This window comes from Terrapene carolina, unplaced genomic scaffold (genome assembly GCF_002925995.2).
Source record: "Terrapene carolina triunguis isolate 2854851 unplaced genomic scaffold, T_m_triunguis-2.0 Scaffold84, whole genome shotgun sequence".
Classification (NCBI taxonomy): domain Eukaryota; kingdom Metazoa; phylum Chordata; order Testudines; family Emydidae; genus Terrapene; species Terrapene triunguis.
In genome coordinates, this window is record NW_020664435.1 from 36,061,478 (window position 1) to 36,084,349 (window position 22,872).

Genomic DNA, 22,872 nt, shown 5'->3' on the forward strand with positions numbered 1-22,872 from the left:
AATGGGTCTGTTTAGTCTGGAAAAGAGAAGCCTAAGGGGGGACATGATAACAGTTTTCAAGTACGTAAAAGGTTGTTACAAGGAGGAGGGAGAAAAATTGTTTTCATTAACCTCTGAGGCTAGGACAAGAAGCAATGGCCTTAAATTGCAAGGGTGGTTTAGGTTGCATATTAGAAAAAACTTCCTGTCAGAGTAGTTAAGCACTGGAACAAATTACAGAGGAAGGTTGTGGAATCTCCATCACTGAAAATTTTTAAGACAAACACCTGCCAGGAAGGGTTTAGTTATTACAAAGTCCTGCCGTGAGTGCAGGGGATCGGACTAGAAGACCTCTGGAAGTCCCTTCCAGACCTACACGTCTATGATTCCCGTGCCGTGCAAGGCGCTGCAATCCATTGTCACAAGGTTGGTAGCACCATACCGTGGGTGATACACCAGGAAGAAGCAGAGACACAATGTCATCGCCCACAGGGCCCAGCCAGCAGGCACACTGAATTCAGACCCAGGAGAAAGGGGCAGAGAAGCGCCCCCAGGCGGCGCAGTGCCACTACGGGGCGCAGGGCACCCAGTGCAGTGGGCTCTCCATGCGCTACTGCTACGCCCGGGGCACATGAAGTGCGAGCACCCTGCAGGGGGCGGGGAGCCCGTGGCTGGCTGCGGGTGGGGACACCCGGCCTTGGCGGCTGTCCAGCCACCGTCACCAGCCGGGCTGCTCCGCAGCCGCCCCTGCCCAGGGCCCCCAGCTGAGGGGCGGGTGCGCCGAGGGGGAAGCCACGCCCGGGCGGGAAGGCGGAACAGAGGGTCGGCGGGCGGACTGGCGCAGGAGCCCGCGCTGGGGTAAGCGGCGGTAGAGGGAGGGTGAGCGCCCCCCAGGAAGCGGGGCGCCCGGGGGCCCCGGTGTCTGCGGGCCCGGCCCGGGAGCTGTGGCGTGGCCGCCCGCCCGCCAGTGGGAGCCAGCTCGGGGGGCGGCTGTCGGAGCAGCCCGCCCCTCCCGCCGGGCAGCGAGGGGGTCGGCCCGGGACAGCTTCGTCCGCCGTGGGGCGGGAGCCGGTGCTGAGGCCCGGACCCGGGTGGTTCCGGTGTCGGACCGTGGGCGCCTTGCGGCGGCCAGCGCCACCCAGTCGGAACACGGCTGAGCTCGGGTTTTGTGTTTTGTTTTTTAAGTCCTCCCCCCCCCCATGGTGTGAGCGAGGCAGTAAATTAGCCCGCGTGTCCCGCCCCACACAGTGAGTCAGTAGCAAAATGGAGATTAGCAATCAGGAGTTTGGCCTGGTCTACACTGGGGGGTCGATATAAGTTACGCAACTTCAGCTACAGGAATAGCGTAGCTGAAGTCTACGTATCTTATTTCGACTTACCTCCTGTCCTTAGGGCGCGGGATCGATGGCCGCGGCTCCCCCGTCGACTCCGCTACCGCCGCTCGCCCTGGTGGAGTTCCGGAGTCGACGGGCGCGCGTTCGGGGAACAATATATCAATCGCCGATAGATCGATAACTACCCGCCAATCCGGATCTGGACGTACCCCTAGATCCCACTCCTGTGCTTGGACCACAGCCTGCAGAGTAACGGTTCCCTGCATGAAGTTTATTAATGTGTATATCCCTCTAACTGTGGGGAGGAAGTTAAGGGTACGTCTTCACTACCCACCGGATTGGCAGGTAGTGATCGAGCTATTGGGGATCGATTTATCGCGTCTAGTGTAGTGTAGACCCGATAAATCGATCCCTGATCACTCTGCCGTCAACTCCGGAACTCCACCGCGGCGAGCGGCGGAAGCAGAGTCGGCGGGGGAGCGGCGGCCGTCGATCCCACGCCATGAGGACGGGAGGTAAGTCAAACTAAGATACGTCGACTTCAGCTACGCTATTCTCGTAGCTGAAGTTGCGTTATCTTAGGTTGATTTCCCCCCTCCCCCCCCCAGTGTAGACCAGGCCTAAGGAGGACATAGAAGGACCGGGCATGTCTGATAGGCTAACGGGAAATACCTCTCGTTCTGGCATAAGAAGGTGCGTGCCAGTTGGACTTTGACATGTTAAGAAACAAGCCATTTAAGGGAATTAGTGAACCATGCTGGGAGTACACAGAAGGATTGGAAATGATTGGAGCAGTAGAAGCCAAACACACAAACCAAAACTAATTGGCCAGGAGAGACACAAAGGAGAGACGCAGCTCTGTTGGAGAGTGGAGTACATAGGTGTTTGAGGAACTGAAAAGGGTACTAACTGCAACCCGGGAGTTGGCATATGTGAGTACCCCTCTGCCCAGGAAATCAATGACAATGGGGTGGTAGCAGTGTTGTGACAGAATGAGAAACGGTGGTTGAATTATTGTCAAACCAATCAGAGGGAATTGCTGCACTGTGTGATCAAAGTGACTCACTGTCCTTAAGTATCAGAGGGGTAGCCGTGTTAGTCTGAATCTGTAAAAAGTAACAGAGGGTCCTGTGGCACCTTTAAGACTAACAGAAGTATTGGGAGCATAAGCTTTCGTGGGTAAGAACCTCACTTCTTCAGATGCAAGTAATGGAAATCTCCAGAGGCAGGTATAAATCAGTATGGAGATAACGAGGTTAGTTCAATCAGGGAGGGTGAGGTGCTCTGCTAGCACTTGAGGTGTGAACACCAAGGGAGGAGAAACTGCTTCTGTAGTTGGATAGCCATTCACAGTCTTTGTTTAATCCTGATCTGATGGTGTCAAATTTGCAAATGAACTGGAGCTCAGCAGTTTCTCTTTGGAGTCTGGTCCTGAAGTTTTTTTGCTGTAAGATGGCTACCTTTACATCTGCTATTGTGTGGCCAGGGAGGTTGAAGTGTTCTCCTACAGGTTTTTGTATATTGCCATTCCTGATATCTGACTTGTGTCCATTTATCCTCTTGCGTAGTGACTGTCCAGTTTGGCCAATGTACATAGCAGAGGGGCATTGCTGGCACATGATGGCATATATAACATTGGTGGACGTGCAGGTGAATGAGCCGGTGATGTTGTAGCTGATCTGGTTAGGTCCTGTGATGGTGTTGCTGGTGTAGATATGTGGGCAGGGTTGGCATCGAGGTTTGTTGCATGGGTTGGTTCCTGAGTTAGAGTTGTTATGGTGCGGTGCGTGGTTGCTGGTGAGAATATGCTTAAGGTTGGCAGGTTGTCTGTGGGCGAGGACTGGCCTGCCTCCCAAGGTCTGTGAAAGTGAGGGATCATTGTCCAGGATGGGTTGTAGATCACTGATGATGCGTTGGAGAGGTTTAAGCTGAGGACTGTAGGTGATGGCCAGGGGAGTTCTGTTGGTTTCTTTTTTGGGCCTGTCTTGTAGCAGGAGGCTTCTGGGTATATGTCTGGTTCTGTTGATTTGTTTCTTTATTTTCTTGTGTGGAATGGCAATATACAAAAACCTGTAGGAGAACACTTCAACCTCCCTGGCCACACAATAGCAGATGTAAAGGTAGCCATCTTACAGCAAAAAAAACTTCAGGACCAGACTCCAAAGAGAAACTGCTGAGCTCCAGTTCATTTGCAAATTTGACACCATCAGATCAGGATTAAACAAAGACTGTGAATGGCTATCCAACTACAGAAGCAGTTTCTCCTCCCTTGGTGTTCACACCTCAAGTGCTAGCAGAGCACCTCACCCTCCCTGATTGAACTAACTTCGTTATCTCCATACTGATTTATACCTGCCTCTGGAGATTTCCATTACTTGCATCTGAAGAAGTGAGGTTCTTACCCATGAAAGCTTATGCTCCCAATACTTCTGTTAGTCTTAAAGGTGCCACAGGACCCTCTGTTACTTTTCACTGTCCTTAGGGTTTTGACACTTTGCTACTCATGCAGCACTGGCCAGCTAAGCATCAGGAAGGAATGCCCCCTCTCTAGTAGGTATTCAACTTTGGCACAGAGAAGCAGATAGTTTTTACAACCTAGACTTCCAGGTCAAGCAGTAGTCTGGTTGATAACCTGGGCAAGGCACCACTGCTAATGGTCAATGCTGTCATCAGGTTTGCAAGGCCATTATGCAGTTAAATTACAGTCAGCATACAAAGATCTGGATTATTATTCCTGCTGTGACTCCCATGTGGAGATGGCAAGCCAAGGAGCAGAGGTGAAAGCTCTGTGGGTCCCATTAAATAGTCTGGAATTAAAAAAAAAAAATCTCAATATCACGATAAGAGTGTGTCTAGACCATTAAATGGATAGTGTAGCATCTGGTAGCTCCCAGCTTCCCACAGTGGTGAGGGCATCTCCCAACTTTCCTATAGAAGGTTACTTTGGAAGCAGAAGACAGTTCTTCAGAGTCCCAAGGACTCTGCAGTGGAAGTGATCGGTAATGGCCACATTATAATGTGTGACCCTTATTGACATGCATGGCTATCAACATAGGTAAGTAAGCCATCTCAGTGGGGAACTCAGGTAAGGAGGGCTGGGCCTAGCTGGTACATGAATGCAAGCTCTTAAAGGAAACCTTAGGTGTTATGGGAAGTAGTGTTCTTCCTCTTTTATTAGGGCTAACTAAGCATGGTTTTAGGGCAGTCTGCTGTTGAAAATATCATCTTTTGGATAGAAGCAAGGTTCTGGCTATTTGTGGTCATTAAAGATTCTCATGGCACCTCTTGCAAGAGGAGGGATCTTAGCCTTGGCTGAATTTCTGTTGGACAATTGTATTCTGCCTATCTAAAGTTACCACAGTAGTTTGTTATATATGGCATACTTCATTTTCTGTCCTCATCTGTTCTGTGGTGTTAAAAGGTTGCAGCCTTCTGCCTGTGGGGTGGTTGTATTTGAGTGATGGATGAAGTGATCCCTGTAATATGCATTTTTGTATTATTCTGTCAGGTACTTTGGGATCATGGAATTAAAGACACTACATAAATGTCAGTTATTATTATTAACGCCTCTCTTGCATTTGGGGATTTAAACAGGCATAATGTTCTCCCTAGTGTCACCATTGTCATATTCACTTTTGTTGTTATAATCAGAGATGGCAACAATGGCATTCAGATGCTTAATTACATTTCATAAAGGTGACTAGTGCTAATTTATAACAAAATGTAGTGCCCAATGCAACAGAAATTAGCGTTACTGCTTCCTTCGTTGTTAAAAAGCAATCAATTTCCAGACCTGTTGAGACACTTGCTTATAAGGTACCTAAAACCAGAGTACACTGGAGGTACAGAATACTGAGTGAGTAGTGTACTATAAGGGGATTGGTGTCTCCAGACCGCATGAGTATTTTTTCTCCTTTGATTTAGGACTAAGATGGTATCCATACAATAGGGCAAGATCAAATACCAGTCAGAACACAAGGTAGGTATTTTATAGTCTAAGAGGGGCAGGTTTTATCAGTTGATCCCAGATGTTGGGGTCTAACAGAGTCCCACCTCTTTAGGGTTAAACAGAGGGGGGGGAAAGTTTCCCCACTTTTCCTTGCTCATAGTTTCAAGCTCAGCCAAATCTCAAGAGATAAGCATGTGAAAAATCACTCCTCCTAATGCTACTCCCACATTTCACTCTCATTGGGAGTTTAATACATAGGGCATGTCTACACTACCGGCCAGATCGATGGGCTGTGATCGATCCAGCGGGAGTTGATTTATCGTGTCTAGTATAGACGCTATAAATTGACCGCTAAGACCGCTGATCACTCTAGCGGCACCTTCGGTACTCCACCTCAACAAGAAGCCAAGGGGAATCGACGGGAGAGTTTCTCCCATCAACACACCATAGTGAAGACACCGCGGTGAGTAGATCTAAGTACATCAACTTCAGCTACATTATTCACATAGCTGAAGTTGCGTAACTTAGATCGATCCCCCCCCCCGTAGTGTAGGCTAGCCCATAGGGTGGCATTTCTCAGCCAACTTCTCTGGAGAAAGTGGACCAAAGAACCAAGCTGTTTCCTGGTCTCAGCCCTGCTGAGGACTTATAAGGAACTGTGACTTCCTACTTCTGCTTTTTCAGAATCTGATCCCTTATATGGAAGTATAAGGAGAGGGTCCTTTCAATTTCCCCAGCTGTTTCTGTTCTCTCCTGAGTATCTCTGCAGTGACTCAGGGGTTCTCAGGACAAATTTTTTGGTGGCCTCAGAGTGCGGCCACCAACTCTTCCTGGTGGCCGCTCTCACACTTCTTCCTAAAATACTTAATTAGCTTTAGGAAAAACAAATAAATATGTACATATACATGTCCAAATTATTGTAATTTATTTATTGCTAGCTAATAAGTCTGTTGTAAAAAGTAATATTAACAAGCATACAAGTATTGCTTTTCATAGCAGATGTACTCAGCCCTGTCAAGCCTGGGGACAAATTAAGCCGTGGATGGGGGATCGAGGGAGGCAGCGGGAGCCAAGGGCAATGGGGGTGGGTGGGGGGGGCTGGAGCCCGAAACCCTGTGGCCAGAGTCTGCTGCCCTGCTGCTGCGCTACCCCAGGGCTGAAGTCCAAAGCCTGAACCCCACCGCCTCTGGGAACTTGGGAAACTCACCGGTTGCCTGGTTCTCAAGCATTGTGCCCCAGGTGTCTCCACAGGGGGAGCAGGGCCCAACCACTGCTGGTGGCCTCAGCAATCAACATCCAGGAGCAACAAGGAGGGACTGCTACTTTGCCCCTCCCTTCCACCCCCCATAACATCCCGGGAGGCTTTGGCCGCAAGCGGTGGACGCATTTGAGAAACGCTGGACTAGAGACCGCTGAGGCAGTATTCTAAAATGAAAGGCAGTTAACATTTTCTTGCCATGGTCTGTACACGCTATGACAGATGGGAAGCTGAAAACTCTCCACCATCAATTAAAACTCTGGTGTAGATCTTGACAGCTGTAATCTTCCCTTGTCTTCTGTACTGCTTTCCTTTTCCATCCTGGAGTTTGGGTGTCCAAGCAAAGTGCAGTAACCTCCAGTGGTATGAAACTAAGGAGTAATAGTAAGTTTCCTTGGCCAGTTCTTGCATGAATACTGATGGATCAGGGATTCAACAATAACTGGAAAGAGGCCTGAAGACATGGCAAAGCAGCTGGCAGCCTGATCAGACCAGCCTCTTGTTGTTTAGAATCAGTGGTATTATTAGTTGTTGTTATTATTAGTACTATTTATATTCCTGGTGCACCAATCAAAATTACGGAACCAGTACCAGGGCATTGTACAAGCATGGGAAGGTAGATGTAATCCTTTCCCAGAAAAAGCTTAAAACCTAAGGCCCAGATCTGGCAAGCTGTTCCATGTTGGTGAATCTCTGCACCTGTGTGGATCCCTATTGATGGCAATGGAGCTATGCATAGACACAGGGCCTCCTCATGTGAAACAGCTTACAGGAATAGGGTATAAGAAAGTGAATAATCATAGAATGGTAGGACTGGAAGGGATCTTGAGAGGTCATCTAGTCCAGTCCCCTGCACTCATGGCAGGACTAAGGATTAGCTAGACCATCCCTGACAGGCGTTTCTCTAATCTGCTCTTAAAAATCTCCAATGATGGAGATTCCACAACCTCCCTAGGCAATTTATTCCAGTGCTTAACCACCCTGACAGTTAGGAAGTTTTTCCTAATGTTCAACCTAAACTGCCGTTGCTGCAATTTAAGCCCATTGCTTCTTGTCCTAGCCTCAAAGGTTAAGGAGAACAATTTTTCTCCCTCCTCCTTTTAACAACCTTTGATGAACTTGAAAACTGTTATCATGTCCCCTCTCAGTCTTCTCTTCTCCAGACTAAACAAACCCAATTTTTTCAATCTTCCCTCATAGGTCATGTTTTCTAGACCTTTAATAATTTTTGTTGCTCTTCTCTGGACTTTCTCCAGTTTGTCCACATCTTTCCTGAAATGTGGCACCCAGAACTGGACACAGTACTCCAGTTGAGGCCTAATCAGCGCAGAATAGAACAGAAAAATTACTTCTCGTCTTGGGGCTGGTCTACACCCAGCCGCTAGTTCGGCGGCTGGGGATCGAAGTTCTGGGTTCGACTTATCGCGTCTGGTCTGGACGCGATAAGTCGAACCAGGAAGTGCTCGCCGTCGACTGCGGTACTCCAGCTCGGCGAGAGGAGTACCGCGGAGTCGACGGGGAGCCTGCCTGCCGCGTGTGGACCGCGTCTGAACCGCGGTAAGTTCGAACTAAGGTATGTCGACTTCAGCTACGTTATTCACGTAGCTGAAGTTGCGTACCTTAGTTCGACTTGGGGGGTTAGTGTAGACCAGGCCTTGCTTACAACACTCCTGATAATATATCCCTGAATGATGTTTGCTTTTTTTGCAACAGTGTTACATTGTTGACTCATATTTGGCTTGTGATTCACTATGACCTCCAGATCCCTTTCCGCAGTACTCACTCCTAGGCAGTCATTTCCCATTTTGTATGTGTGCAACTGATTGTTCCTTCCTAAGTGGAATACTTTGCATTTTTCATTATTGAATTTCTTCCTATTTACTTCAGACCATTTCTCCAGTTTGTCCAGATCATTTTGAATTTTAATCCTATCCTCTAGGCACTTGCAACCCCTCCCAGCTTGGTATCGTCCGCAAACTTTATAAGTGTACTTTCTATGCCAGTATCTACATCACTGATGAAGATATTGAACAGAACTGGACCCAGAACTGATCCTTGTGGGACCCCACTTGACTGAACCACTGTTAACAACTCTCTGAGAACGGTTTTCCATCCAGTTATGCACCCACCCTATAATAGCTCTATCTAGGTAGTATTTCCCTAGTTTCTTTATGAGAAGCAGGGGCGGATTAACAAATTTGCCGCCCCTAGGCCGTCAAAAAATTGCCGCCCTCCCCCCCCCGCCAGCTCACCTCCGCTCCCCCGCGGCAAGCTGGGGAGGGAGGGGGGAGAAGGGGAGTTGTGGTGCGCTCGGGGGATGGCGGCAGTGGAGCAGGGGTGAGCTGGGGCAGGGAGTGGTTCCCTGGCCCCCCAAGAGTTACTCCCCGTGCCCGCCGGCCCCAGCTCACCTCCGCTATCCCCCGAACGCGCTGCTACTCGCTTCTCCTCCCTCCCTCCCAGCGCTTTCGCGCGGCAAGCCTTGGAGGGAGGAGGGAGAAGGGGAGTTGCGGCTCGCTCGGGGGATGGCGGCGGCGGTGGAGCAGAGGTGAGCTGGGGTGGGCCAGGGAGCGGTTCCTGGCCCCCCGTTACTCCCTGCGCCTGCAGGCCCTAGCTCACCTCTGCTCCGCCTCCTCTGAGCGTGCTGCAACTCGCTTCTCCCTCCCTCCCAGCGTGGCAAGCCTGGGAGGGAGGTAGAAGGAGGGAAGCACGGCGCGCCTGGGGGAGGAGGCGGGCTGGGGATTTGGGGAAGGGGTGGATTGGGGAGGGGGCAAGAGCAAATTTGCCGCCCCGGCAAATTTGCTGCCCTAGGCCTAGGCCTTGTTGGCCTAGGCGATAATACGCCGCTGATGAGAAGGTTATGAGAAGCCTTATTAAGGTCAAGATATACCAATCAATGTTTCCCCACATCCACAAGTTTGTTACCCTCTCAAAGAAAGTTATTAGGTTGTTTTGGCACAATTTCTTCTTGACAAATCCATGCTGACTATTACTTATCACCTTAGGCCTGGTCCACACTAAGCCCCCAGTTCGAACTAAGATACGCAACTGCAGCTACGTGAATAACGTAGCTGAAGTCGAAGTATCTTAGTTCGAACTTAAAGGTACTTACCGCAGGTCCACACGTGGCAGGCAGGCTCCCCCGTCGACGCCGCCTGCTCCTCTCGCAGAGCAGGATTACCGGCGTCGACGGCGAGCACTTCCGGGATCGATTTATCGCGTCTAGACAAGACGCGATAAATCGATCCCAGAAGATCGATTGCTGGCCGCCGAACCAGCGGGTAAGTATAGACGTACCCTTATTATCTTCTAGGTGTTTGCAAATTGATTACTTAATTATTTACGTCATTATCTTTCCGTGTACAGAAGTTAAGATAACTGGTCTGTTATTCCCCTGGTCTATAATAATAATGAAGGGTGGGTGACAGGGAGGCAGTTTTTTTAAAAGGTAGTTTTGTAATTACATTAGTAAATATCCTCTATCCCCATCTAGCCTCTCAATTTATCTGTTGGCTGATTTCTTGTTGGAGCAGAAGTGGGTCTTGAGAAGGGAAATGGAAGCCACATGCCTGATGTGACCATGGTGAATCAGGTCAGAAACAATCCACTAGCTCTGGCCATATGACCATGAAGTCTTTTTTTAAATGGATGGTGAACCTTTCCAGTGTAAATCATGTAGAGTAGGAATTTCTCTGTAGCGAGAGAGAATCATGTAGAGCTGTCACACTGCACTAGGCAGTGGGACCACTATTGCATACCATTGTGAAGCTCTGTCAACATACTTTGCTGGTAAGAGCTCCATAAGTATTTGATTGATAACTGGGAAATAAAAATTCCATCCCAGACCAGATCACTTTATCCACCCCATCACCTTTATTGATTTTGGCCCCATTACATGTTTTGAAGATCGAGAAACCCTGAAAATATTAGAGCCATGACCTGTGAAATGGATCTATGCCCCTTCTGGCTGGTAAAAGGCTGTGAAGACCAACTACGCCAACCATTAACTGTCCCATCTCCAACCTCCCATTCATGGACAAAGTAACTGAGAAAATAGTAACCATCAAGCTCCAGTGTCAGCCAACATTCCAGATGCCTGCTACCAAGGTTTCGGATCAGGGTACAACATAGTGGCGCTAAAAGACAACCTTCTTATGGCTGTGAACACAGGCTGCTGAACCTATCTGCAGCCTTTGACAAAGTGTACCCTAAGGTATTATTAACATGCCTACATGACGTAGCAGTTGTAGATGGCCCAACACAATATTGGCTCCAATCCTTCCTCTCCAGCAGAACTCAGGGAGTGGTGGTGGATAACTGCTCCTTCTCTTCAAAAGGATCCATAGTATTCCTTCTTCTCTTCAGTACATATACGAGACTGAGGGAGAGCTAGCAAGATGCCCTTGGCCCAGCTGCCAGTAGAATGCTGATGATACTCAGCTATATATCCTGTTCTAAGCTGATGCAACCACTGGCACTACTGACGTGTCAGAAGGTCTAGAAGAAATCAACTTTTGGATGAAGAATGGTTGGCTGAAGATGAACCCAGGCAAGACTGAAGCAATGCTGGTCAGAAAGGGGAAACACTCAGAAGAACTAGTCGAGACGTAGCCTTCATCTTCCAGTGAAAGCATACATCCTGTGGGCATGGTTGCTGGAGGGGCCACACGGAATGCTCAATCAGGGCAAACTATAAAGAATGAGGCAGACATACCCCAAAACTGGTGGTTATTCTAATAGGTAGATTCACCAAGTCAGCAACTAAGCAGCTTCTGCAATATCTTACAAAATACCCAGAAGCCAAAAATACAGCTCCCTTAAAGCAATCCAGCCCTGGGCTTCCACCCAGAAGCCAAGTTAAATATGATGAGGATTACTGAAAATCTTGTTCACCACTTATAAAGTTCTACTAATCCCAAGAAAGGAAAGGCAATTAGAAAGGAGCATAAACGCTGCCAAATTAAGTGCAAGAATGTAATAAGAAAAGCCAAAGAGGAGTTTGAAGAACGGCTAGCCAAAAACTCCAAAGGTAATAACAAAATGTTTTTTAAGTATATCAGAAGCAGGAAGCCTGCTAAACAACCAGTGGGGCCCCTTGATGATCGAGATACAAAAGGAGCGCTTAAAGACGATAAAGTCATTGCGGAGAAACTAAATGGATTCTTTGCTTCAGTCTTCACGGCTGAGGATGTTAGGGAGATTCCCAAACCTGAGCCGGCTTTTGTAGGTGACAAATCTGAGGAACTGTCACAGATTGAAGTGTCACTAGAGGAGGTTTTGGAATTAATCGATAAACTTAACATTAACAAGTCACCGGGACCAGATGGCAATCACCCAAGAGTTCTGAAAGAACTCAAATGTGAAGTTGCAGAACTATTAACTAAGGTTTGTAACCTATCCTTTAAATCAGCTTCTGTACCCAATGACTAGAAGTTAGCTAATGTAACGCCAATATTTAAAAAGGGCTCTAGAGGTGATCCCGGCAATTACAGACCGGTAAGTCTAACGTCGGTACCGGGCAAATTAATCGAAACAATAGTTAAGAATAAAATTGTCAGACACATAGAAAAACATAAACTGTTGAGCAATAGTCAACATGGTTTCTGTAAAGGGAAATCATGTCTTACTAATCTATTAGAGTTCTTTGAAGGGGTCAACAAACATGTGGACAAGGGGGATCCAGTGGACATAGTGTACTTAGATTTCCAGAAAGCCTTTGATAAGGTCCCTCACCAAAGGCTCTTAAGTAAAGTAAGTTGTCATGGAATAAAAGGGAAGGTCCTTTCATGGATTGAGAATTGGTTAAAAGACCAGGAACAAAGGGTAGGAATTAATGGTAAATTCTCATAATGGAGAGGGGTAACTAGTGGTGTTCCCCAAGGGTCAGTCCTCGGACCAATCCTATTCAACTTATTTATAAATGATCTGGAGAAAGGGGTAAACAGTGAGGTGGCAAAGTTTGCAGATGATACTAAACTGCTCAAGATAGTTAAGACCAAAGCAGACTGTGATGAACTTCAAAAAGATCTCACAAAACTAAGTGATTGGGCAACAAAATGGCAAATGAAATTTAATGTGGATAAATGTAAAGTAATGCACATTTGAAAAAATAACCCCAACTATACATACAATATGATGGGGGCTAATTTAGCTTCAACAAGTCAGGAAAAAGATCTTGGAGTCATCGTGGATAGTTCTCTGAAGATGTCCGCCCAGTGTGCAGAGGCGGTCAAAAAAGCAAACAGGATGTTAGGGATCATTAAAAAGGGGATAGAGAATAAGACTGAGAATATATTATTGCCCTTATATAAATCGATGGTACGTCCACATCTTGAATACTGCGTACAGATGTGGTCTCCTCATCTAAAAAAAGATATACTGGCACTAGAAAAGGTTCAGAAAAGGGCAACTAAAATGATTAGGGGTTTGGAACGGGTCCCAAATGAGGAGAGATTAAAGAGGCTAGGACTCTTCAGCTTGGAAAAGAGGAGACTAAGGGGGGATATGATAGAGGTATATAAAATCATGAGTGATGTGGAGAAAGTGGATAAGGAAAAGTTATTTACTTATTCCCATAATACAAGAACTAGGGGTCACCAAATGAAATTAATAGGCAGCAGGTTTAAAACAAATACAAGGAAGTTCTTCTTCACGCAGCGCACAGTCAACTTGTGGAACTCCTTACCTGAGAAGGTTGTGAAGGCTAGGACTATAACAGCGTTTAAAAGAGAACTGGATAAATTCATGGAGGTTAAGTCCATTAATGGCTATTAGCCAGGATGGGTAAGGAATGGTGTCCCTAGCCTCTGTTTGTCAGAGGATGGAGATGGATGGCAGGAGAGAGATCACTTGATCATTGCCTGTTGGTCCACTCCCTCTGGGGCACCTGTCATTGGCCACTGTCGGTAGACAGGATACTGGGCTAGATGGACCTTTGGTCTGACCCGGTACAGCCGTTCTTATGTTCTTATGTTCTTATGTAAGAGATCGAACACATTACCCACCAGGTCTATGAGTATTTCAGATTTTACCCAAATGCACACTTACAGCCAATTCTTATTAACTAAGATTTATTAAAAAGAAAAGAAAGAGTTATGGTGGTTAAAGAGTGTTACACATACAGATATGAGTAAAGTTCTTAGGTCAGTTTCATAGTAGTGATAGTGAGCTGTTGATTTGTAGAAAGTTCTTCCAGAATCAATTCCATAGATCATAATCCAATAGGCAATCCATGCGCAGAATCTGTTTAAATTCTTCTATGAGAAATAGTAGGGTAATCAGACTGGAGCTGGAGACCTCAGTCTTGCGGCTCAAATTTCCCCTGGTAAAGTTCACTCGATCATTACCTGTTAGGTTCACTCCCTCTGGGGCACCTGGCATTGGCCACTGTCGGTAGACAGGATACTGGGCTGGATGGACCTTTGGTCTGACCCAGTACGGCCATTCTTATGTTCTTATGATGGCAAAGCACTCTCCTGTGGCCATCTGTACTCACCCTCCGCCTCTCACGGAGGTGAAGTCGGTGGGAGAGCGTCTCCCGTCGACATAGCGCGGTGTAGACATTGCTGTAAATCAACTAAATTACATCAACTTCAGTTACATAACTTACTTAACTGAAGTTGCATAACTTAGGTGGACTTACAGCTTTAGTGTAGACCAGCCCTTAGTATTTACCTCTAACTCTCTAACAATACAGAACTCTTGTCCATTTAACATGGCTTTGATAACTATCTGCAAGGAATGGTCCTGTTTACCATTTCAGTACTTCCCTAATATGTTCTTAAAGGTTGATCTTTAGGCCACTTTAGCCTGCTGGTTGCCTAACCCTCGCTAGCTCAGTGTCACACATCCCTATTCATCAAAGTGGTGTGATGTCTTTGGATCCTGCTGAACTCTGCATTAAGCTTGCATGACCAGTTAGCATCAGGTCCCCATTTTCAAAGCAGTAAATGGATCAAGTTCTAGATACATTAAAGATTGAATTTTAATCTGTGAACCATCCGAAGAAGTGAGGTTTTTACTCACGAAAGCTTATGCCCAAATAAATCTGTTAGTCTTTAAGGTGCCACCAGACTCCTTGTTGTTTTTGTAGATACAGACTAACACGGCTACCTCCTGATAAGTGACAGCTATGTTCTTCTGGGACACAAAGCCCAGGATGAGGCATGTGAGAGCTGGGGCCAAAGCATTGTTGGCGAAGGGGATCTGGCTAAGGAACAAACTTCCTGAAGAGAACAGGCAAATCCAGAGTTTATCCTTAGGAACTGCTGCAAAACCTTCCTCTTAGAGAAAGCCTTTCAACCATAAAAATGACACAATACTGACACCCTCTTCAACCCAATAAACCTTTACTAACCAGAGGGGAAAAAATAGGGAACGGGAAGAATTATTAAAATGTATATTTAAAAAAATCAAAAATACAAACCCTACCCCAAGCAGATTTGTTACCCTGAAAAGGGAAAAGTACCAAAGACTCCATGAAGTTTGCTAGGGATTTCACTGTTGAAATTGATTTTATGTGGAAGGCGCTCAGATACTACAGTGCTGGGCAGCAGTATAAAACTCTAAGATAGATATTGGGATGTGTGATAATTTCAGTAATTTTCTTAATGTTCTAAGATTACTCTGCTGTACTGAGCCAAATATTTAGGGGTGATTAAATGATATCAGATACATACTCCTAGCTACAAGAGATTCATTGATTCTGCTAGACTCTGCAGTAATGCAGACAATAGCATGCTTCTCTGGGCTGTTACATTTTATTTGTATAGTTTCCTACAGCAAAGGTGGGCTGCATAATTTGTTTATATACACACATATGATATTTTTAAAAGTGCCAGTAACACAGTGAGAACAAATAGTATTACAAAACTGCTGCTTGGTGTTAGCGCTAACTAGTATGCATGTCTCTTAAATTCTTCCAGAAATCTATTAGGTTAATTTATTATTCATGTATGAAATGTTTCTATATATTTAGGCTTCTCCCTGTTCCACTGAAATCATTAGGTGCAGGATCGGACCTTTAAAGCATTTGCCTCTATTTGTAAATAAATATGTAACCTGTGTTACGTCACATTTCTTGTGTTTGTATGATTATGTAAGGAAAGATTCTATTATAATGTTCATGGTGGAACAAGGCAACCCTTATTTCCAAAACAGAAAGTGAATTGATCTTTTTTAAAATGTAACAAATAGCTACTGAGCCATGCTATTAGATTTCATACATTTTCTGTCACAGCAATCTGGATTTAGTGTTGTTATAATCTCACATTGTAATGTAATGACAATAAAATGATTTCCGTGCAAATCTAGAGAGTCTCTGTGCTAGTACTGTTAAAATATGCTTACTAAGTCAAAACGATTGCAGACATGTGGAGACTATGTTTATGTAATTTATTATGTTTTAGCAATATGAGATTACCACAGGAAACAACCAATTACAGCCTAGGGAGACTTCTCATTACAATCCTATTATAACGACACAATGACAGAAGTGCAAGTTCCAGATGGGAAACCAACAAAGTTCCAAATCCTGCCATTGGTATTCAGGCAAAATGTCTGTTGAACTCAATGGAGGCTTTGCCTGGGTAAGGACTGCAGGACTTATTCTTGGTCTTTTTACCAGTGGGTCCCATAGCACTCAGTCATACCTCTAGGGACAATAACAACTGCACTAGTGTTTAGTAGCAGACTAAACATGAGGATGATATTTTGTGCACTATACAGTCGATTGCTGTAAAGGTTCACCTAGAGTTACTATAATAAACTCTAGGTAGCTGTTTCAAGACGATAATGAAAAACTGCAGTCCTTAGTTGCACGTTATATAGAAAAATAATAGTTGCTGTATCAAAATGTGTATACACTCATTTAATTATCAGAGACCATCATTTCTGTGTTTATACAGCAGCACAATAGGATTCTGGCCCATGACTAGGGCTCTTAGGTGCTACCGTAGTACAAAGAATAATTTCAAAACAGTTTTTAGAAATTCCCATCATTGTTTCAATATCTCCAGACCAGAGCTTGCCTCTTCTCTCTTTCTCTCCGTGGGAGTGGACATTTTACTGGTGCTTTCTGAAAGCAAGTTAGGATTCAGGAAGTGCAGCCTGCCATTGGCACCCGTAGGAAGTGCACATTCAAGTCGTATTATTTTAGCTGCTATACTAGTAACTATATGTATTTTTAAGAAGATTAGAGCTAACCTAATAATTTTGGCAAAGCTCTGATTCATTCATTTCCTGTGCCTGCTCCCTCAGTTTGACAAGTTGGCAGCTTTCTGCAAAATTTGATTTTAAATTATTCTTTTTCATTCTATGTAACACAACTTGTTTCTTTAGTGATTTACTCTTCTTTCTAATTAGTAGTAGTGATTAGAATGATATTATGAAGTAGTTTTCCTTCAGAAATTCAGTGCTCTCTACACTGAGGCACAAATGCTGTTTCTGGCTCTGTACTCAGCAGAACCATGCCAGCTGGGATGGGGAAGGAATCCTTTACCCCAGGCTTCAGATCAGCATTTAAGTTGTTCCATGGCTGTTAGTGCAGCCTCAAAGAGGCACTTGGGAGATATTTGATTTTTAGATCTATCTATTTCCTTCCCCAATGTCTCTTCGACACTAGGGCTCAGGGAATGGAAGTGTCTCTGTTTGTCTTCGAGGACTCCATCCATTGTAGGGGATGGGGAGCTCAGGGAGTCCTCTAGTCTTCTTATCTAGGTTGGGAAAACCTACAATGAATTGAGTAGAGCTGACCAAAGGATGACAGTTCTGTTTTGTGGCAACTTTCAAACTTTCAAAATTTGTTTTCGTTCCGCATTGGAACAAAATCAACACATTTTGAATGTTTTGGAAAAAACGTTTGTATTGAAATGTCCATTTTCAGACCAAAATTTGAGCTTTTCAATTCAGGAAGGAGGGTAGGGGGAGATGTGGGCCTGGTGGTCTGGGCGTTGGCCTGGAATGTGGAAGACCCAAGTGCAAGTTCCTCTTCTGCTTAATTCAGAGTTGAATTTTTCATCCTATATCACTCTGAATCAGGGATAGCAAGGATCTCCAACATCCCAGGCCAGGGCTCTAACCCCTAGGCTACAGAGTGTGAGGGAATGTCTTTCTCTCCCCGATGAAAACTTTGATGAAATGATATTTTTCTGAAAATGTTCCAACCAGCCTTAGAATTGAGTCCTCAAAAGACAGACACTTCTATTCAGAGTTGTTTCCATTCTGGTTTCTAACATGCCAAAAAACCTGGAATATTTGTCAGAACTTGAGAAGTCAATAGCTGCAGTCCCTTGAATATTCAACAGCATTTTTCTCCTTCTATCGCCCAATTCCATTCTTCACAGTATTTGTGTGTGTGTGTGTGTGTGTGTGTGTGTATCTCACAATGTAATATAATGTAACTAAAATGACTTTCATTTTAGGCTAGGAAGATTATGTACATATACATTCCTTAGTAACGCCTGAGCATTGGCCAACACTTGGATCAGATTCTTCATCCTCTATTCTCATTGAGTAGTACGTACTCCTGGGAGTAGACCCGTTGAAATCAAGGGAGTAAGTGCTACTCATCATGAGTCAGGCTGCAGAAGAGGGTCCTTACTGTCAGTTGGAAAGGCAGGTCAAGCTAGGAAAGAAAGTTACTCCTTTGCAGGGAGTGCTATGGCTTATGTACACTATAAAATTAGGCCTACTTAATTTAGGTCAAGCTACAGCCACCGCAGTAATTCAATCAGCTGTTGATGTCCACACTACCCTCCAGCCAGTGAAGCGCGTCCTCTCCAGGAGTGCTTGCACTGGCTGAAGAGGGGCATTGTGGGGCACTGACAGCCACACGGGTCTCACAGTTGCAGCCCCCCCTTGTCAATTTCACGCTGCTATTGTTTCCACTCAGAGCAACCACACTCTAAGATCTCTGTGGGGAACTGGGAGCCCAGGCTCTCAGCGCCTGGCAGCCAGGCTTGGAGCAGAGAGCCTGGGCAGCAGCTCACTGGGAGTCAGGGGCCTGGGGGGGGCAGCAGCTCACTGGGAGCCAGGATCCTGGGGGGCAGCAGAGCTCCTAGCAGGAAGAGGGGAGCCTGGGCAGCAGCCCACCAGAAGTCCCCCATCCGCCCCAGGGTGACAGCCCAAGCTGAGTCAGGTGCAGGGAGCTGTGAAACTGACAAGATTTTAGCCAACATCTGATGTAAGTAGTGCAGTCTATACAGACACTGCGTCACCCTAACTACACCAACATAAGCCCTACGCCTCTCGTGGAGGTGCAGTTACTATGTCGTAGGGCACTTACAACAGCGGGAGCAAAGCTGTAGTGTAGACACTGACATAGTTAGGCCAACATGAACTGCTGACCTAACTCTGTAGTGTAGGCCAAGCCCTAGAAAAGTACAGGTTGTGATTGCATTCATTAATACTTTTACTGATGTTCAGACTATGCATGACTGTGTATATAAATCTCATTGTCTTACCTAAGAGAAGAAACATGTTTTCACAGAAATGAATTGTATGTATCTAAGACATGGAATTTAGTTAATTAAGCCCCCATTCAGCAAAGCACATAAGCAGAAGCTTAACTTAAAGTCTGTGAGTGGTCCCATTGACTTCATTGGGACTGCTAACAGTTTAAAGTTAAGCACATGCTCTTTGCTGAATTGTGGTCTTAATTGCTGTTTGTAGGGTTAGTTTATATATATGAATTAGCTATGGTACCATCAGGTGTTATCAAGGTGAGTATATCATTATAGCATGCTAGAATTATGGTATTTATGAAAGTCAATACAGAAGGTAACAGGATGGAGATTAAGATCTCATCCCAATCAGAATATTAAGTTAATTATATTTTCCACAATTCTTAATTGAGGATTGTGGGTTTCTAAAACGGCTTTAGCTAGCAATTAACTGACGTCAATGAGAGTTACTTATATCTTGCAGGAAGAGAGCCCACTGTATGATCTTGGGCAAGTCACTTAAAATGTGAATACTTCATTTAAAGTGTGAATTTGTAAAGTAATTATAGAGCCTCAGACAAAAGGTGCTATAGAAGCGTGTACTTTTATTTCTTTTAGGTTTGCATATATGCAGTAATACAAAATCTTAAAAGTCAACAGATTAATCCCTGCTACAAAAAGAATCCAACATTGGAGCAGATAATTCTAGGTTTTGTCTGGCAGAAATCAGCAGACAGCACCCACAGGCTATAAGTGGATCACACACATAAACATGGCTCTTCACAGAGGTCAGGCCAGATTAGTTGAGATTAATCTAATGTATCTGTGCCAGAAAGGAATTAGCAGAAAATTCATCTTGAAAATCTACATACATATCAGAATAGCTGTCTGAAAGCAAGCAGAAAGCCTGATTCAACAAGAATGGCATTTGCTGAGTAATATATTATAACATGAGTAAAAATAAAATAGAAAAATGTAGAAAATAACAGGAAAATACCACACTCTAAGTGTTAATTAGCAATATCTAGTTTTACCATAAGAGCTGCTTTTTCCATTATACTCAGGGTCAGCCTTATGGGTGCACAACCACCCGGGGTGCCATGGTCAAGAGGCAAGGAGGGGGTGGGCTAGGGTGCGAGGCTGCAGAAGGGAGCTTGGGGCAATGGGGGGTGGGAGGAAGGGAAGGTAGCCCAGGGAGGCAGCGGAGCCCAGAGGGGATGGATGCGGAGGCAGCAGGGGCGATGGGGGAGGGGTTGGGGGAGGCAGCAGGGACCAGAGGCGATGGGGGGGGGGCCCAGGGGGGGGGGGGGGTCCGGGGGCAATGGGGGGGGGGGGATCCGGGGGGGGAGGGGTGGGGGACCAGGGGAGGCAGTGGGCCCAGGGGTGCCAAAATACAAGTTCACCCAGGGCACTATTTTCCCTAAGGCCATCCCTGATTACACCTCTACCCCGATATAATGCGACCCGATCTAACATGAATTTGGATATAACACGGTAAAGCAGTGCTCCAGGGGGTTGGGGCTGCGCACTCCAGCGGATCAAAGCAAGTTTGATATAACGTGGTTTCACCTATAACGCGGTAAGATTTTTTGGCTCCCGAGGACAGCGTTATATCGGGGTAGAGGTGTACTTGTTCAAACATATTTATAAAAGGTAGTTTCATCAGGCTAAAAAGTGCATTTTGAAAAGAGGCTGTGCAAAAAAAATAATTTGGAAGTATGGTTTTATATGGATTGTAAATACCACTGGTTATGCTGCCAGTTTTAGGTTGAATGTGAGAGTATAGTTTTTCAGTGGGAAGAAAAAAACAGCAAGAAAAGGACTAAATATTTAAGACAATCATCTTACTCTCTTTGCCTGGACTATAGGAATGACAAGAATGACTCAGATCATTGAATCTTTTCCAAAATGGCAGGCTGGTCTACAGAACACCAACTCTAATCAAGAACATTCAGTTAATGATGAGGTCAGACAACTTGATTTTAATCACAACCAACCACAGTTACTGAAAGAGAAAGGTGTTTTGCTTCTAATGATTCACACAAGTGCAGTCCTCTTCGAAATCTTAGCCCTTGTGACTTTATTTGACAAATACCAGCTCATTATATTAATAAATTAGGAGTCTGTCTTAGCAAAGTGACCCTTCCTGTACTGTCGCAAACAAGTCAACACAATGACCCACCTGGAGCACTATTATTGTAATCCCATGTTATGGAAATGTCCCCAAGTAATGTTTTATATTAAGTCTACCATATACAGCACAACCACTTCTGCTGGCATTTACTCTTTAAATCCATAACAGAACAGTCCTTTCTAATTGGGATTTTCATACAGTGTCTGCTTATACACAGGACACACAAATACAGTAAATCAACCATATCTGTCTCTTAAGGTTGGCCAAGTTTCATAAATAGATTAACCACAGTCACTGAAAACTCTTTACTATAGAGTGTCAGTCTCTAATCTGAGGAAGCTGGTATTTTATGCTTAGATTGGAACACTATGGGTAGCTATTGTAACTCTTTGTCGCTATGAAATGGGATTACTGTCGTACTTTGTTTAGCCCTAAAGATCAGAGATCTAGACATTATTAACCCCTTTGAGATCTAGGACTCAATGCCCTTTTGACTTTGTTCTTCTGTCGCATTAATAGATAGAAAGTTAAACATAAAAAATCTGCTCTTAGGGCTTTACCAGTAACAGACCCATGTTTATGATATTATTCACTAAAAGGGAGATAGAAAGGGAAAGACCTCTCTCTTTAATCAATAATGTGTGCTCCAGTTAGTCCTATCCTCTGGACATCATTAAACATGTATTTTGTTTCATAACTCATGATTTTATTTGACTAGGAATTATAACTACATATCCTCAAGCCTTTGCAGCTAGCATCAGGCAGATCTAACCTGAACTGGGTAGTCAGCCTTGTTTAGTGTTAATACGGGAAGTAAACTTAAAAAGAGAGGGAGGGAGGGAGAGAGAGAGTTGTGCTAATTCTAACCTGTAGAGATTCAGGCTACATTTTTACAGATTGGAAACCTTTGACGTGGTGCAATTGTAGGTAGTAGCCTTAAAGAATATCATAATCACTGCCCATTTAATGTCTAAAGGAATAACATGACATTGTTTAATCCAAATTAGCTGAAGAAAAATAATATTGTAGGTTCAGCCATATAAAAGAAATGCTAGTCTAATCACCTCAGGTAACAATATTTTCCCAGTGAGGCTTGGGAGAAGTAGAACTGGATCTGAATTTCTGCTGTAGGAATCCCTGCTGTTCAGGAGCCAAATTCCACTCTCAGTTACACTAATGTAAATCCAGAGGAACTGCAATGGAGTTATTCCACATTTAAACCAGTGTAATTGAGATCAGAATTTGACCTCAGGTTACTAAAATAGGTGGAGATTGTCCCCTCAAAATCTTCACACAGTAGGGCAAACAAGGTGTCCAAACATAGGCAGATTCCTGGGTTTGGAAAGGGTATATTCAATCTTGGAGGATAATATTTTTTTTTAAAAATGGAAAGTATCAGGCAAGTAATATTCAGCCTTGATGCCAAGTATGTTCAGCTGGTGGCTCAAGCTGACAAAATGTGACAGCTGCTGGGGAGCAGAGAATCCTAAATGAACATACAGTGGTTGCTATTAAAAAGGAAACATATGTCGTAATGGGATATTGCGTTACCACAATAAATTGTGATGTTTTCCTTTAATTGGAATGAGAATTTTTTACATTGTAAATATCTTGATATAAATTTAACTTCGAATTTAGCATTATTTCTAATGTCAACCACCATACTAGAAATGACAATCAAAGAGCAAGGGGACTAGGACACAAGGGTCAGAACTCACAAATAGTGTCAGACAATGACATGACAGGGTGCTAAATATGGTAGAAATGCTGCTGGGGTACTG

The 22,872-nt window shown here is 44.8% G+C and overlaps 1 protein-coding gene across 3 annotated transcripts in view; it reads left to right on the forward strand.

Annotated features, from left to right (window-relative positions):
• Nucleotides 1-753: 753 nt before the first annotated feature.
• The window catches only part of PTER (phosphotriesterase related), a 43,060-nt gene continuing 20,941 nt past the window's right edge, over nt 754-22,872 (forward strand). The window contains exons 1-2 of one of the 3 annotated variants that reach the window (XM_026649470.1): nt 782-837; nt 10,011-10,109. The gene's annotated coding sequence lies outside the window, so the exon portion shown is untranslated. Of the gene's footprint in view, nt 838-10,010; nt 10,110-20,903; nt 20,924-22,872 lie in introns of those variants that run through there. The other 2 variants (XM_024193327.2, XM_024193328.2) reach the window with 2 other exon arrangements.